Here is a 15,371-nt window from a genome sequence, read left to right as displayed (position 1 = left end):
TTTCATTTTATCGTCGGTAATTCCAGCTTTATTACCACCGTCGATAAGTTATGTTACACTATTACCGATAGCCGATAAATTCATTCCGTTCGATAAAAGAAAATATCTATTATTACCGACTGAATTGCTTGGGTCGGTAAAATGGGAATCAATCGGACAGGTCGGTAAAATAGAATAATAAAGAATCAGTTCGGACAGAACAGAACAAAAATGATACAACTCAAATAAAAACTTGGACGTAACTTCGAATAAAATCTCTAATGTAATTATAGACTTAATCCAGAGCCAAATTGACTCGAGCTGATGATCCTATATTTTATCTTGTTGATTCTATCTGATTCTGTTTGTTCCTCTTTGTTCCTCTATGTTTATTATATTTATATATATATATTTAATTTAATTTAATTTAAAAAGAAATTTAATTAAAAGACCGAGAATATTTTATATTACACAAGACCCATTATCCCGAGATTAAAATTTTTAAGAATTGGAATTTTATATTAAATATGGAATTTTATTTTATATTAATTATTGGTAATGCTTAAACAAATGTATTACCTTTCAAATTTTAATTTATTATTATAAATTTTAAATTATTTATATTACTAAACAATAAATGAAACTATTGATTATTTAATTGTGGACTATAAAAAGTAAGAATTTCTTCATCTTTACTCATCAGAATACAAAAGATAAATAACCATTTCGATGACAATCAATGGAGATTTCATTTTTCTCAATTTAATGCACGAACAACAAGTCCTACATTGAAATTTACATATATGGAAATATTAAATTAAAATTTTTTCAATATTTATCACATTTTACACGCCAGTAGAATACATTAGAGTATAGTAAATAAATGTTAAATAATTCAAGAAATTGTGATGATTGGACAGCTCGATATCATTAGAACCAGGCGATGAAGAATTTTAATGCTAATCTCCGTACCCACACTATGAAATAATAAATGTGTTTTCGTGCCAAGAATGCGATATTTATGACGCTCGTCATTTTCCCACGTGCTCATCCAACAAAATTATAATCATCCGTAGATGCGTATGATACGGTGATTTCTCTGTCCGATAACTATAAGTAGTGGTAATAACTGTGGTTACTCTCTTACAATCCAGAACTCGTAACTTCTCCATCCTAGCGGTTTTTAAAACATAAGACGTGAATAATACTTTTCAAATATATACGTTCACGGATAAATATCTGTCTAAGAAGAAACCCGTGGATATTTCTACTGATTATAAGGTAAGAGAATAAAAAGAAAATAGAATCCCCATTTAGATGTTCTAAAGTGAAAGAGATAATGAAATTCAATGAACAAATCAACAACAATTTCATTTACAAATTTCGTGATAGAATATGACGATTAAATTAATTTTATCATTTATTTTCGGCCGATGGTTATCATCGTTTTATTAGTTACGGTAAACAAACATCTGTTTGTATAAATAATTATCGATCGAAAAAGAAATTTCTGATTTTACTTTATATATTAAATCTCTCCCATTATTTACGAATAACGGTATATAAATTTTGCAACTTCGTCGATCGTCTCGCATATTAATTGATACTTGAAATGATAATTTCAGGTATAACTCATTCATACGTAATATTTGCACCGACGAATCTACCAATAAAATCGATATTACCAATGTATCATATCGCATATGTTATATTCTTGCTTTTTGCCCACGCATTTAATTAACTATTATCTTATCGAAACCTTATGGATATTCAGAAATGATGTCTTTAATATCACCATCAATGTTGCCATAGTCGAAAGTTTGCGGAAATCTTTTTTTTTTTTTTTTGTTTTTTTTTTTCCAGACATGATTTCGTAATCTCGAGAGATATCTCGAAACATTGACTCGAGATCGAGGAGGAAGATCAAATTCGAGGAAATGTAAAACTCTTTTTTTTTTTTATTTTTTTCTTCTCGCCTTTGAGATTCAACTAGCCGATTAAACTAATTAATCTTACAGAAGGGAAACTAATTAAATTGATGATAATTGCAGGCAAAGCTGAGTGGTCAAGCGAGTTAAAATATCGTACGCATCGTCCTATTCCTCGCAATAGTATTAGTTTCCGTAAGAACACATTTGTAGACCGATTACAATCGACATTCCTTCCTACCACGTGAAAGTATAAAAGACGAGATAAACGATAATGGCAATAGACATCCCGGTAAAAGCGCGTATATATAAATACGTACATATATATACAAATACGAATAAACATTCACATAAACGAATAAATGCATAAATATCAATACATTCAATGCGTACAAAACGATACGTCGAGTTATCGATACGTTTTAACTTTTTCTACAAATTTCACAATCTATATATTATTTATCTATTTCTTTTATCCTTCAATGATTATCATAGAAATTGCAACATTATAAATATTCCCATTAATTCGTTCAACATTTCCATATCCATTTTCATGGTAATAATGGTAGTAATAAAATCGAACAAAAAAATAGTAATTTTTTTTTCTTTTCTCTCTTTTTTTTTTTTTTTTTTTTTTTTTTTTTACCGAATCGGCAGATAGCTATTAAATTTCTTTTACTTTCTTATGCGTCGGCGAATGTTTACTTTCGGTGATATTCTTTTTTCTTTTTCTTTTTTTCTTCCTTTTCTTTTATTTTTCTTTCTTTTTCTTTTTTTTTTTTAATCTTTTTTGTTTCTCTGTCTTCTTTTTTTTTTTTTTTTTTTTTTTTTTTTTTGTATTTGTCGCAATTACATTCGTCGTTGGAATGTAAAAACCGTAATAAATTTCTAAAAGCAAGGTGTTCACCGAGTATCTAGCTGAAAATGAAAAGAGGACAGGACGGCGTAAAACGTATTTTTACGTCGTAACACTTACCGCGCTTTTTGTCTTGTAATTTGGTTAAGATCGTAAGCGGTGGGATAATCTACGGATCGCACTTCCTGGTCTGAGCTCTGTTGCTATAATTTCATGGCGCTAACTGCTCATTAAACGAGTTAAAAAAAAAAAAAAAAGAAAAAAAAAACCGCTTGCTAAGGTATTACCAAGCCGCTAGAGAGAACGAATTAATGCGACTCATTAAAAGAGATAGCGTATTATATAGTTATTTGCATGTTGAACGTTTCGAGTCACAACGTAGGATAGAATAGATAACAATAAATGATCTTTCGGTGTCTTTGAGTATTAGAAAATATGTATGTAAGTCTATATAAATTCTCTCGTATTATTTACGGATTGTTAAATATTTCAATTCAACGTTAATAATATCATATAACATAAAATTATCTTTTCTTCGTTAAACGTTATATATCATTTGAGATATATTAATTTTCTAAATATACTAATACATGTTGCATCTTTTCTCGTGCGTAAGCTTTCGAAGATCACTTTTTTATCGTAGATCAAACAATGATATCATCGGGTAGATCGTCGATCGTCGTTAATAATTTCAAGATAGTATATATAGTAATTTCATAAATCAAGTCTCGAATCATTTTTACGTCATTAATTATTTTCCACGCTTATTAACACTCATCGTCTAACAATTTTAAATAGTCTTTAAAATTTATATATATATATATATATATATATATATTTATTTTAAAGGAAGTCAGATTTATTCAAAATTCTATCATCGTAATATCCAATATTTTAATTTCAAAAATTGCAAGATTTTGTATTCGATCATTTCTCGAAGTAGGGCGTAAACGATGAAAGAGATCTAAGATCGAGAGATTTCGTTCGTTTCAGGATCACGAAGTCTCGTTGCTAGCAACAGCAATGTTGAACTCGTGCAAGAACTTAGCAATCGTTGGCATTCAAATGCCAGGCTCTTTGTTCGCCCTCTTTTCACGTCGAGGATTATACTTTGTGGATGATTGCACGACTATGGATAGCATATCTTTCTTCGATATTATCGTTGTGTGCGTAGTATGTCCGCATAGATATTTCTATATATCTTTCTATCGTCTATACTTTGAGGAATAATAATTAGATATTCACAAGTTGTTTGTGTTTGTATCGTATACGAATCCCGATGATCTTCGGCACGTAAGTGTGGATCGATCATTGTTAAACATCTCCTTGAGATTTCTAACGATTTATAAGGATATATCTACCGTGAGAAAGATAGACTTACGAATAGAAAAGTTTACGATGGATTCGTCAAGATTTTATTCTGACTCATCGATCTAGTCGGAAGGTCATTCGATAATCGTAACCAAAGGATATTATTTTCGTGATTGCGAGAAAGGAAATGAGAATAAGTACGTACATGTATACGTAGATACATACGTTTCAATCATAAATACTGAATTTCATCGAACTATCGAAGACGTTGGTTGACGTAAGCGAACATAAAAAGAAAGAGAAAGAGAGAGAGAAAGAGGGTCACGGTGCGTCGATGACATGCATGATTTTTCTTCATAAGGTGGACGATTATTCTATCGACCATGACCGCGTTTCATTCTCGTCATCTTCGAAAACGAGAAGAACGTCAACGATAATATTCAGAAAAAAGACACGATAAGATGAATCGAAATTATTTTCAAATCGAATAAGACGTACGATTTACAAGGGTTCATCCCAAACTAATACTGCTTTCGATATACGCAAATCTCATAATGATTCTTGTATTATCGACATAAAGAAATCGCTCAGAGGCATTTTACCTTCGCTCTTTATGAGTATCACGTTTGCAATAACTATAACTTCTATTGCTTACTTAAATATACTATAGTTTTACATTCGATTTATATTTCGAGTTTTATGAATGTATGTGAATGATTTTCCTGTTTCTTTTTTTTTTCTCTCAATTCGCGTGTTTATAAAAAAAAAAAAAAAAAAAAAAAAAAAAAAAAATAAATAAATAAATAAATAAAAAGTAGAATATTAAAAGTACGCGAATTGGAAACGTGAAACTTCGCGAGAATAATTTTCTATTATTCGCATCGAGATATTTTCAGTACGTAAAAGAAGACGTGAGTATACGGAAACACTTGATGCAAAGAGAACGACTATGCGATAATCTCACTGAGACTTCTTCCTGCTTCTAAATACGAGAAAGCTAATTCACCGACGTTCCCTCGTCGACGAGTAAGATATTCTTTCTCCATCTCTCTTTCTCTCTCCCTTTCGAAGAAGAAGAAGAAGAAGTCGCAACTTAGAATAGAACTATATTTAAAGGAATCAAATAACTTTAGAGAGAGAATCGAGAAGAATCATTCTATCGATCTCGTTCGCATAAATCTTTAGGACTAGCCCCATAATTTTGAAATTCGCCTGTCTTCTTAACGATACTCGTGATCGAATAAAACTACATAATAGATCATTTCTTTGATCTGAAAGTAATCGAAAAAATTCATAATCTCGATTTCTAATCTAAATATCGATGACAGTCAATTTAAGAAGAAGTAAAGACTTTTTATTCTTTGATTCTAGTTCGATCAATAATCATAGATTACAAAACATTGATAAAACGTAATTAGATTTTTCTATAGTATTGTAGACGTTCATTCTCACAGCAAGTAAATACAATGCGTAATAAAAACAAGAGGAAGATAAAAGACAGATCGACTCTTATGTCACCGAGCTTGATTTCGCAATTACTTTCGTGTCGGAATAGGTACGTAAGAAGAATAAACGTTGTACCGCCGCCATCACACTACCGACGACGGGCTCTGGAATCCAGAAATCGAGAAAACGCAACCGGTAGTAGTGGTCGCGAGTCGAGTTCCAATGTGGTTAAGTGGCTAACGTTATAATCCGCGAGGTCAGGAATCTCAAATGAAAATTGCGACCCTTCCTCTTTCATCAAGGAAAAGTTTCTCCTAATTATAATTATTATCGATTAATTACTCACCGTTTATTGACGCAACGCGTATATATTAAATAAATCCTCATATATATATATATATATATTTTTATTGCTCTCTTGCCCCATGTTTGCACGTTTATCGTTAAAAATTAATTCGATTTATTTATCATGAAATCATTGATTAATGATACATGACCAATGATATTTTATTTGTTTATGTATATAATGTATTCATATCGAGTATAATAAAATTCAAACGTTCATTATTGTATATTAAATAAATTAATTTAACATTCCTTTCCTTGGAAAATTTTTCTAACGCTTTGACGATGCTCTATGGACAAATCTAGTAATATAATAAACGTCCGGAATAAGAAAACTTAATTAATCCTAAATAATCTAAGTATGATTAATGAAATAAAAGTCACACAATGTCTTTCGAAAGATTATAAGAGATAGAAGAATAAGCGATTTTACTTTATCTTTTGCATTCAGTGAATAATGACTTTATGGATTGTCACATATCGCGAAGATAAATCATATGTGTGGTAGGAAAAAAAGTAACTTAACTGTAGGTCTTGGAATTATAAAGATACGTCAATGTACTCACTATAATAGGATCGAATAAAACTGATTGTCCAATGAATGATTCATGATTGAGAATATGTGAATACATTTAAAGGGGGAAAAAAAAAAAAAAAGAAAGAAAGAAAGAAAGAAAGAAAGAAAGAAAAAGAAGAAAAGGAAGAAAGAAAACTATCATTTATTAAATAATATAATTTAAGGAATTGTTCATTTCGTTGTCTCGTGTCTTAAACAAAATTTTTTCTCCCCAACAAATTCAATTTTCCATCAAAGGAACATAAATGTACAAAAAGTTATTAGAATTTCTTAATGATATTTTTTAAGAAAAATATTCCTCTTGAATACAACAGAACTAGCGAATCCTTATAACGCAATACGTATGCCCTGTCTTTGTAAATTAAGCGGTTTAGAATTAATAGAAACTTTACGACTTGATTTCAAGAAGATAATGATAAACCCGTACGGTGAAAAACGTTCTAGGGAGTTCTTTTTTTTCTTTTTTTTTTTTTTTTTTTTTTTTTTTTTAATCCTCATTATCGTTACTCCTCGAGATATACGAGAGCAAGAAAATTATTAAAGCATCAAGGAAGATCGATAGAAATGGAAGCGGTCGTTCGACAAATTTTTGTCGATCGAACAAGAAGCCTGTTCGTCGTATCCGATCGAGAGATGGTGAATCGTTAAAACGGACATTCGAAGTAAAAACTGAGATAGAAAGGAAGGACGGCACAAATATAACGAAACAAATAAAAAATATATGAGAGAGAAAAAAAAAAGGAATAACATTGAGATCCATCGATGGACGTAATCAAAACTCTCGAAATAAAGATTTTCGTTTAATATTCGTACGATCGAAAATATCTCAAATGGAAAGTCACAAAAATGAAAATATCCCACGCGAGAAATCGAGAGTCACGGATATATCGGAACATCAATCTTCTTTGCGTCAAGCAGTTAAAGACAGCTTTACTTGAGTAATCAAACGATTAATCCTCGAAGGCGTGGGCTTTTGTTTCGTAGCTCGAATCAATCGCTCATCCCTTGTGCCCATCTCGATTGCCAAGAGATTAAAATGAATCGAGAATACTAAGCACTCATTATTTTGTCGTCAGTGTTCACTTCTCAACAATCTCTCTCTCTCTCTCTCTCTCTCTCTCTCTCTCACTTTTTCTCTCTCTTTTTCTTTTTTCTCTTCTTTTTAAACGATTAATAATAAAGCGTCACAAGACATGTAACATCTTGCAGCAATTCTACTTTTTCATATCGACAAATCGTAACATGAAAATAAATATTACGTTTGAAAATAAGAAATATATAAAATTATTTCGTAATATTATTTAATTCGAAAAGAAATATCATTGGTGTTTGAGATTTTGAAGGAGCGCCTATTGAAATAGGGTGCGCCATGTAGTTGAAAGGTTCCCTAAATGCCGAGAAGAATTGCATCGATATCTTTTCGATCGTTGATACTCGATCGATCTGCACTATCCTCACGTATTCTACCGTCTGTCATCGATTTCTCTCCGGCATCGCTTTTTCCTCCCTCTCGAGGAGGATTTATAGCAACGTAGGGCAAGAAACATGGAAGGAAAAGAGAAGAGCTTCGGAGCTTGCATACTTACACATTCGCACACCGTTAAGAATCCGCACTCAAACCACGTACGATCGTTACCGCACGATCTCTTCTCATTAAGGACAACCAAGTCTTCCCGTATTAGCTGCTTAATAGGCGAACGCGATCGAACGAGTTGAAACGGTTCATCAGATTGACTAGTTTATATCAGCCTAGTCCTTCTCATCGAATCGCGTGTTATGATCACGAGGTTATTCGATAGGAACGACATTAAAGCTCGATCATTAAAGATTATTACGTGATACTTTAGATCATGAGCGATCGACGATATTACTCGATCAGATTTAATAATGTCTAACAAGAAGATTGCGAGGTGCCGTTCGAATTAAATATCGACTAGCGAGTCTGTATCATCGAAATTATCGATAATATAATCTGTATATCTGTTATTTCCTTTTTCATTTTTATTCATTTCTTTTTTTTTTCCTTTTCTTTTCCCTTATCTTTTTCTTCTTTTTCTCTTTTTTTTCTTTCTTTCTTTTTTTTTTCTTTTTTTTTTTTTTTTAATTTTCAAACTACTAACACGCTTATTTTAAAAACGAGACTTGCACGTGATCACTATTATCCACACACTTATGCCAAAGAGATAGAAGGTAATAAACGAGTTACGCTATAATGCCTTTAGACATTCTTTCTGGATGCTGTTGAAGCACGTGGCATGATTATCGGTGTCGCGTTTGAGATTCATCTCTTCGAAAGAGAAGAAGAAGAAAAAGAAGAAGAAAAAGAAGAAAAAGAAGAAGAAGAAGAAGGAGATGATGAAGAAGAAGTGGGAGCGTCTTGGCATTTGGGCCGAGAATGCAAGGGCACGTTCGTCGATCCTCATCCTCCTACTACTTCCCCCTCTCCTACTTCACTTTTTCTTCCTCGATTATAGATAGTCGATACTCGTTCGTTCATATAGAAGTACCTTTTATACAGTAAATTAGAAATATTCGAAAACATCGATATTTCGAAAGGAGAAACTAGGAAGTAGAACCCGTCGTTGTATTTGTCGACATGACGACGACCAATGAAATTTGTGCTACTACCGGTCGTTGAATTACTCGTAATAATTTTATCGATTATTTGCGTGAAATCGTAAGCGAAATTGAAGTTAGTACGTACGCAAAGATATATATATATATATATAAAAAAAAAAAAAAAAAAATGTACACGAGAGCGAAAATAATCGATTCTTCAAAACGATTTCCTCGCTTTTATAGTCACTCTCACGTAAGAAAATACTTGTCTTTCGTGAATTTCAATCGTTTATTTCAATCGTACGGTACGTAACACACACATATATATATATATATATATCGTGTCACTTGACAAATAAAATTCTTCCCTTACACATTGTTAACCCTTGTAATTACATTCATTACGTTCGACGTTTCTCCAACTCCCAACAGTAACATGACCGATAGTAAAACATTGACTTTAACGACTCGTACTATTGTCTCATAAATATTAACAGACCGTTTTCTTTGATCGATCGTAAATTGATTCACGAATTTGGTAATTAAATAAATTAAATACCACGTAGTATACAACATTATATCCCATTTAAATTCCGTCTTCTAAGAATTTTATCTGCGAAACAAATAAATATAAGTATCGCGTTTTCAACATTTATCACAATTGTGTGTGAACTCGTTGAGAAGAAGAACAAGAAGAAAAAGAAGAAGAAGAAGAAAGAAAAAAAAAGAAAAAGTTCACACGGAGAACTCGGTAGATATAGATATATCTTAGATATCTATACGTGTAACAGGTCAACCGTAAATGCACGAATCCGCGAGAATATAATCAGCTTGTGTTATCCTGGAAGTTAGAATGTAGAGAGATACGATGCAGGTAGTTATAGGTATACACAAACGCGGTGACACAGCGTGCCATTAATACACTGGCTTACCGGTACTCCTATGGTCCGTACAGGCTCACGAGATAAAGTCTACAATGATGGGAGAGATGTGCATTGACCTATTCAAGACCGGATCCACGATGGTGATTTAATGGCGTATAGATAAAGCCTCGTGAATCTTCCTCGATCGCGCAAGATCCATAGTCTCGTTGCATTAGTCACGTGACTGGGGGATCTGTATTCTCTCACATATATACATATATACATACATACAGACAGACACACACACACACATACACATATATACAGGACAAGTTGTTCGATTAAAACGTATATCACGTTTAGATAACAATAATGAGAATATTCAAACGACGATCTTTTTTTCTTTCTCCTTCGAACTTTTTTTTTTGTAATTATACTTTTGTTTCTATTTCTGTTTACAATTTAATGATGATTTTTCCGTCGGAAAATATTTTTCTACAAGTTTCCTGAAATTATTAGATATTGCAAGAAGACAAACGTTAAGGTGTTAGAAACATCTAATCTTTGTCAATATTACGATACCGAAGTGGCTCTCAGTGAGATATAACTTCTCGTGTGCTTCGAAGAAAGTCGAGAACTCATCTTGCCGATTACGACGACGAGGTAATATCCATGACCCGTAAACGTACGATATTCAATCTTTTGGTTACAAAAATATCAATGACAAACGGATATAAAAAGTATTTATACGTAGTCCAACGAATTTTTTCTTTTCTTTTTTTTTTTTTTTTTTTTTTTTTGGAATGGGATACCACTAGCAGGTATCTACTAAATTTTTCTTACGAACAGTTGATCACCTTTTTATCATTCAATGTAACGTCTAGGTACTTCAAACTTAAAGTTTGATACTTGCATCACCATCTTAAAATAATCGAATGTGTTCGAGTAACGTGATATAAAAAAAATCTCTCTCTTTCTCTCTCTCTCTCTCTCTCTCTCTCTCTCTCTCTCTCTTTTATTTGACGGACGATAGAATCGCAATCTCATTGTTAGTTCTTGTCGAATGATCGAGAGTGGCGATCGAATGGCAAGATTCAATGAACAAGTGTGTGTGTGTGTTTATGTGTGTATGAGAGAGAGAGAGAGAGAGAGAGAGAGGAAATAGTCACGATGGAATAAACAATGTGTGTTACAAGAGCCTCGGACATGTTTGCTTCTATAGTTCGATCTCTTTTTCTTTTAAAAAAGAAAAAAAAAAAGAAAAAAAAAAGGAAAGAGAAAAAAAAAACGGAACAAGCATAGAAGTACACGTATAGTTTCATACGTAACGTTATACATACTTATATGAAAAGATATTAGATATTTGATCGTTAGGATAGTTAGAGTAACGAGGATTCTAGCATCGGTTGCTTCTATGTTCCGCATGTATCTCTTGTTTTTATATATATATATATATTCTTTTTTTCTATCGATTAAATTTATCCTCTCCACGTTTTGCACAGTCGAATTCCTCATGAACTTTCACTGTAATTTTAACTCAGCGGGTAAGCGAATTATGTGTGTATGTGTGTGTGTTTTTTTTTATCGTTAAAAAGAAAAAAGAAAAAAAAAAAAAAAAAGAAAAGAAAAAGAAGAAGAAGAAGAAAAAACAGAAGGGAGAAAAAACAAAACAAAAAGAAAAAAGAAAAACAAAAGCTAAGTTTATAGAGAAAATATCGATCGAGTTTTATATAGTAAACGATCAAGAGATCGCAGAAGTGTTTTTGAAAGATGGATCATTCCTAAATATATCGTACATTGATGTCGATTAATAAAAGTTATAAACGTTGTTAAACATAAAAGAATTACACGTTTGTAAGTATTTAACAAGAGATCTCTCAATGAAATATTTATCGCTTGTCAATAATTCAAGTAAATTTATTCGTTTGTATTCGTTGTCGTTACATCTGGTAAAATATCATTGTTGTTATACTTGGTAAAACATCATTGTTGTTATACCCGGTAAAACAATCATTGTCTTTTACCAATACGTCGTTGTTAGACAGTTTTAATGCGAGAAACGTTCGGTAAGAATAATATATCTTTAACTATGGAGCAAAAGGAAAAGATTCTTTTGCACGTATCATTAATTTTACGTATAGAAGAAATAACGTGATGTACCTAAGACTTTTACGATTACATCGTTAAAGACTATTACACATTTTCACTTAAATAATTCTCATATTACTCTTTCGATATATAATTTAATGAGGGACCTCTTTTCTCTCTCTCTCTCTCTCTCTCTCTCTCTCTTCTTTTTCTTTCTTTTTTTTTTCCTTCTTCTCTTGCTAATAAATTCTTTAACGAATAACATGTATACGACGAATAATTTCGAAATTTAAAGATGCCATATAAATAAGATAAAAAAAAAAAAAAAAAAAAGCACGAACGCGTCCATAAATCTAAGAGGCATCAAAAATTATCTATATAAATGTATTTTATTCAATCTGTACGAATTCCATGTGAAAGCCTTACGATCATCCTGATCGTAGGAAAATTATCATAAGGATGGATTCGAACAATAGACAAGGTACACAACAGTTGGCGTGGTCAAAACGATCGTTATCGTCGTAGTCGTTGCAACAGATTCGAGATAAAACCATATCCATCCGTATAAAGGTAGTAAGAAGTGCACTCAGCGTGCATTCATTTCATATAAACACAGGAAATGAAAATTGCATCGGTTAAATATGTAATTATATAGATTCATCTACACGAGTCTTACGTGCGAAGTGACGATATGTAAATAAATGAAATAAATTATGTGGTTACCTGATTTAGATTGAATTTCAAGTTAAAAACTCGAGCTTTAGTTTTATAACTAAGGATCTTGAGGTAATGGGATAGGGACGAGGAAAAAGAGGTGAAGGAGGTGAAGGGATTGGGGAAGGGACCGATACGATTTCAACGTCTCTTGGTCACGCGTTTTATACCGGTGCTCGCGCGTGCTAATAGTTGCTAATAGTGGCCTACTCGTTTTATCAATGCAACGGAGCAACGTATGTCCTCGTATTTCTTACGTCTGATTAGATTACAATAATTTATACAAGTTGTTTATTTGTACGGTATGTCTCACTTATGGGGGAGCGCGTTTGCCTCGAAAGGGGCAGGAGTCTGTGAGCAGCCACGAAGTAGTTCGGATAAAATCAACATAAATTTCCATAATGGAAATACGTGCGTATAAGTATTAGAGTTTGAGCGTTAAGCTTGTACTTGTTAGACGCGAGAAAGAGAGAGAGAGAGAGAGAGAAAAAGAAAAAGAAAAAAAAAAGGAAAAGAAAAAGAATAGTAGAGAGAGAGAGAGAGAGAGAGAGAGAGAGAGAGAAACGTTTTCTCTTACGTTTCATCAATACTCTTTTTCCATTTATTTTTAGATATTCGATTGACATAAATTACGCATAAAAATTTGTTCGAAAAAAAGAAGAAAAAGAAAAAAAAAAAGAAAAAATAGAAAGAGTGATAGAAAAAGATAATAGCAACTAGTAAGTTTCTCTTACGTTTCATTAGCATTGATTTTTTCATTTATTTTAAAATATTCGATGAATTACACATAAAAATACTTTAGAAAATGAAAAAGAAAAAGAAAAGAGAGAGAGAGAGAAAGAGAGAGAGAGAAACATTTTCTCTTACGTTTCATCAATACTGTTTTTCCATTTATTTTTAAATATTCGATTGACATAAATTGCGTATAAAAAATTGTTCGAAAAAAAAAAAAAGAAAAAATAGAAAGAGAGATAGAGAAAGATAGTAGAAGCTAGTATAAATTTCTCTTACGTTACATCAACATTGATTTTTTTTTTTTTTTAATTTATTTTCAGACATGATATTATTCGATCGACATAATTTACGCATAAAAATTCTTTCGTAAAATAAAAAAAGAAAAAGAAAAAAAAAAGAAGAAAAAAAAAGGACGAAAAAGACGAAAAAAGAGAAAGAAAGAGAAACGAAAAGAGATAAATAGTAGAAACTAGTAATTAGTTTCTCTTACGTTATATCAATATTGATTTTTTAGATTTACATTTAGATTTTCAATCGATACGATTAAATCACAATGAAGAAAGATAATATTTGATTATAATTGGATAAATATTGATGATGTAAACAAGATCTAAAAAAGATCGTAAAGACGTTTTATTATACTATTTTGGTAATGGCAAAGTCAAATTGAGATATGTTAGATATCTTCTCAAGAGAATAATGAAGCAATGATATTGATTGATATTCGATAGTGTCACGTACTTACATTACTATATATACCGGATTACCAACCACCTACATATGTACATCATAGTCACCTGTAATTACATAGATCGAAATAATGTTTTGATAGGCAGGCGGATCGCTTGTTGAGAAGTAATGACGTATCAATAATAAAACAAACCTTGGCTCTTGACTAAAGATGAAGAATTGTGACGTTGACGTTGACTAGATGATAGAACATTTATGCACTAAACATTTATTATACATCGAAACAGATAATCACATTTATTATGCATCGAAACATATAATCGATATTACAATAGTGAATAATAAATAATTTATTTCTTAACAATCTCGTCGTGTCTTGTATACGTTCGATCTTTTCTACTTTTTTCTCTCTCTCTCTCTCTTTTTTTTTTTTCTTTTCTATAACTAAAAATGGCACACCGACGATACGAAACACGTTTTTCCATGATTCGATCAAATACACCGCGAACGACGAAAAAAGGCTTGTTCTAATTTTCGATCAAACGACGGACTGAATTGCGTTCTAATTTTTTTTTTTTTCTTTTTATTTTTTTTTTTTTTAATTCTGTATTTGACGAATAATATTGCAACTTTTCAAGGTTATGTATGTATCTTACATGTATCTAAATAGAATTTTACAACGATCAATTTAAGAAGTTTGATAAACTTACAACATCAACCGAGCGATCGTATATCATTGGAATTGGATTGTTATTGGCACATAGATATATTTTGAAATTGTCCTTTTTGTACGAATGACCTTCGTAAGTATTATTCGTTCAAACGATTTCTCGATCAATTAATTGAGTGTCCTCATGTTGATCATTTATGTACTTTCAAAAATGCCTTGTAAATAACGTCGTATCGAACAATGCGATTGGATTCATTCGATAAAAGATTTTTTTTTCCTTTTTTCTTTTTTTTATTTTTACTCGATCACAACGAGATTGCATTGATCAAACGAGAATCGAAAAAAAAAGTATTTTCGCACGTTCAATCGATACTACGAAGTATCACGAATATTTTGTTCGATCGAATAACGCATAATAATTTTCATCGAATTAATTTTCTACGATATAATATTAACCATTAATTCATTCATTATTATCACGATCACGTTCTTATTTTATTAATATCATCACTGATTAATTGATTTCGTAATTCTGATTCGATATACCGTAATAATTTGCAGAGGGTTAGTTTTATACTACACTATGAAAAAAATTAGTGGCCAATCACGT

General features: G+C 31.6%; 1 protein-coding gene across 1 annotated transcript in view; it reads left to right on the top strand.

The window, feature by feature from the left end:
• Positions 1-1,123: 1,123 nt before the first annotated feature.
• Positions 1,124-15,371, top strand: part of LOC124949979 — an 86,364-nt gene continuing 72,116 nt past the window's right edge. Inside the window, exon 1 of the mRNA XM_047495965.1 lies at positions 1,124-1,260. The gene's annotated coding sequence lies outside the window, so the exon portion shown is untranslated. The remainder of the gene's footprint in view (positions 1,261-15,371) is intronic.

This window comes from Vespa velutina, chromosome 6, assembly GCF_912470025.1.
Source record: "Vespa velutina chromosome 6, iVesVel2.1, whole genome shotgun sequence".
Taxonomy (NCBI): domain Eukaryota; kingdom Metazoa; phylum Arthropoda; class Insecta; order Hymenoptera; family Vespidae; genus Vespa; species Vespa velutina.
This window is presented reverse-complemented; position numbering and strand designations above follow the sequence as displayed.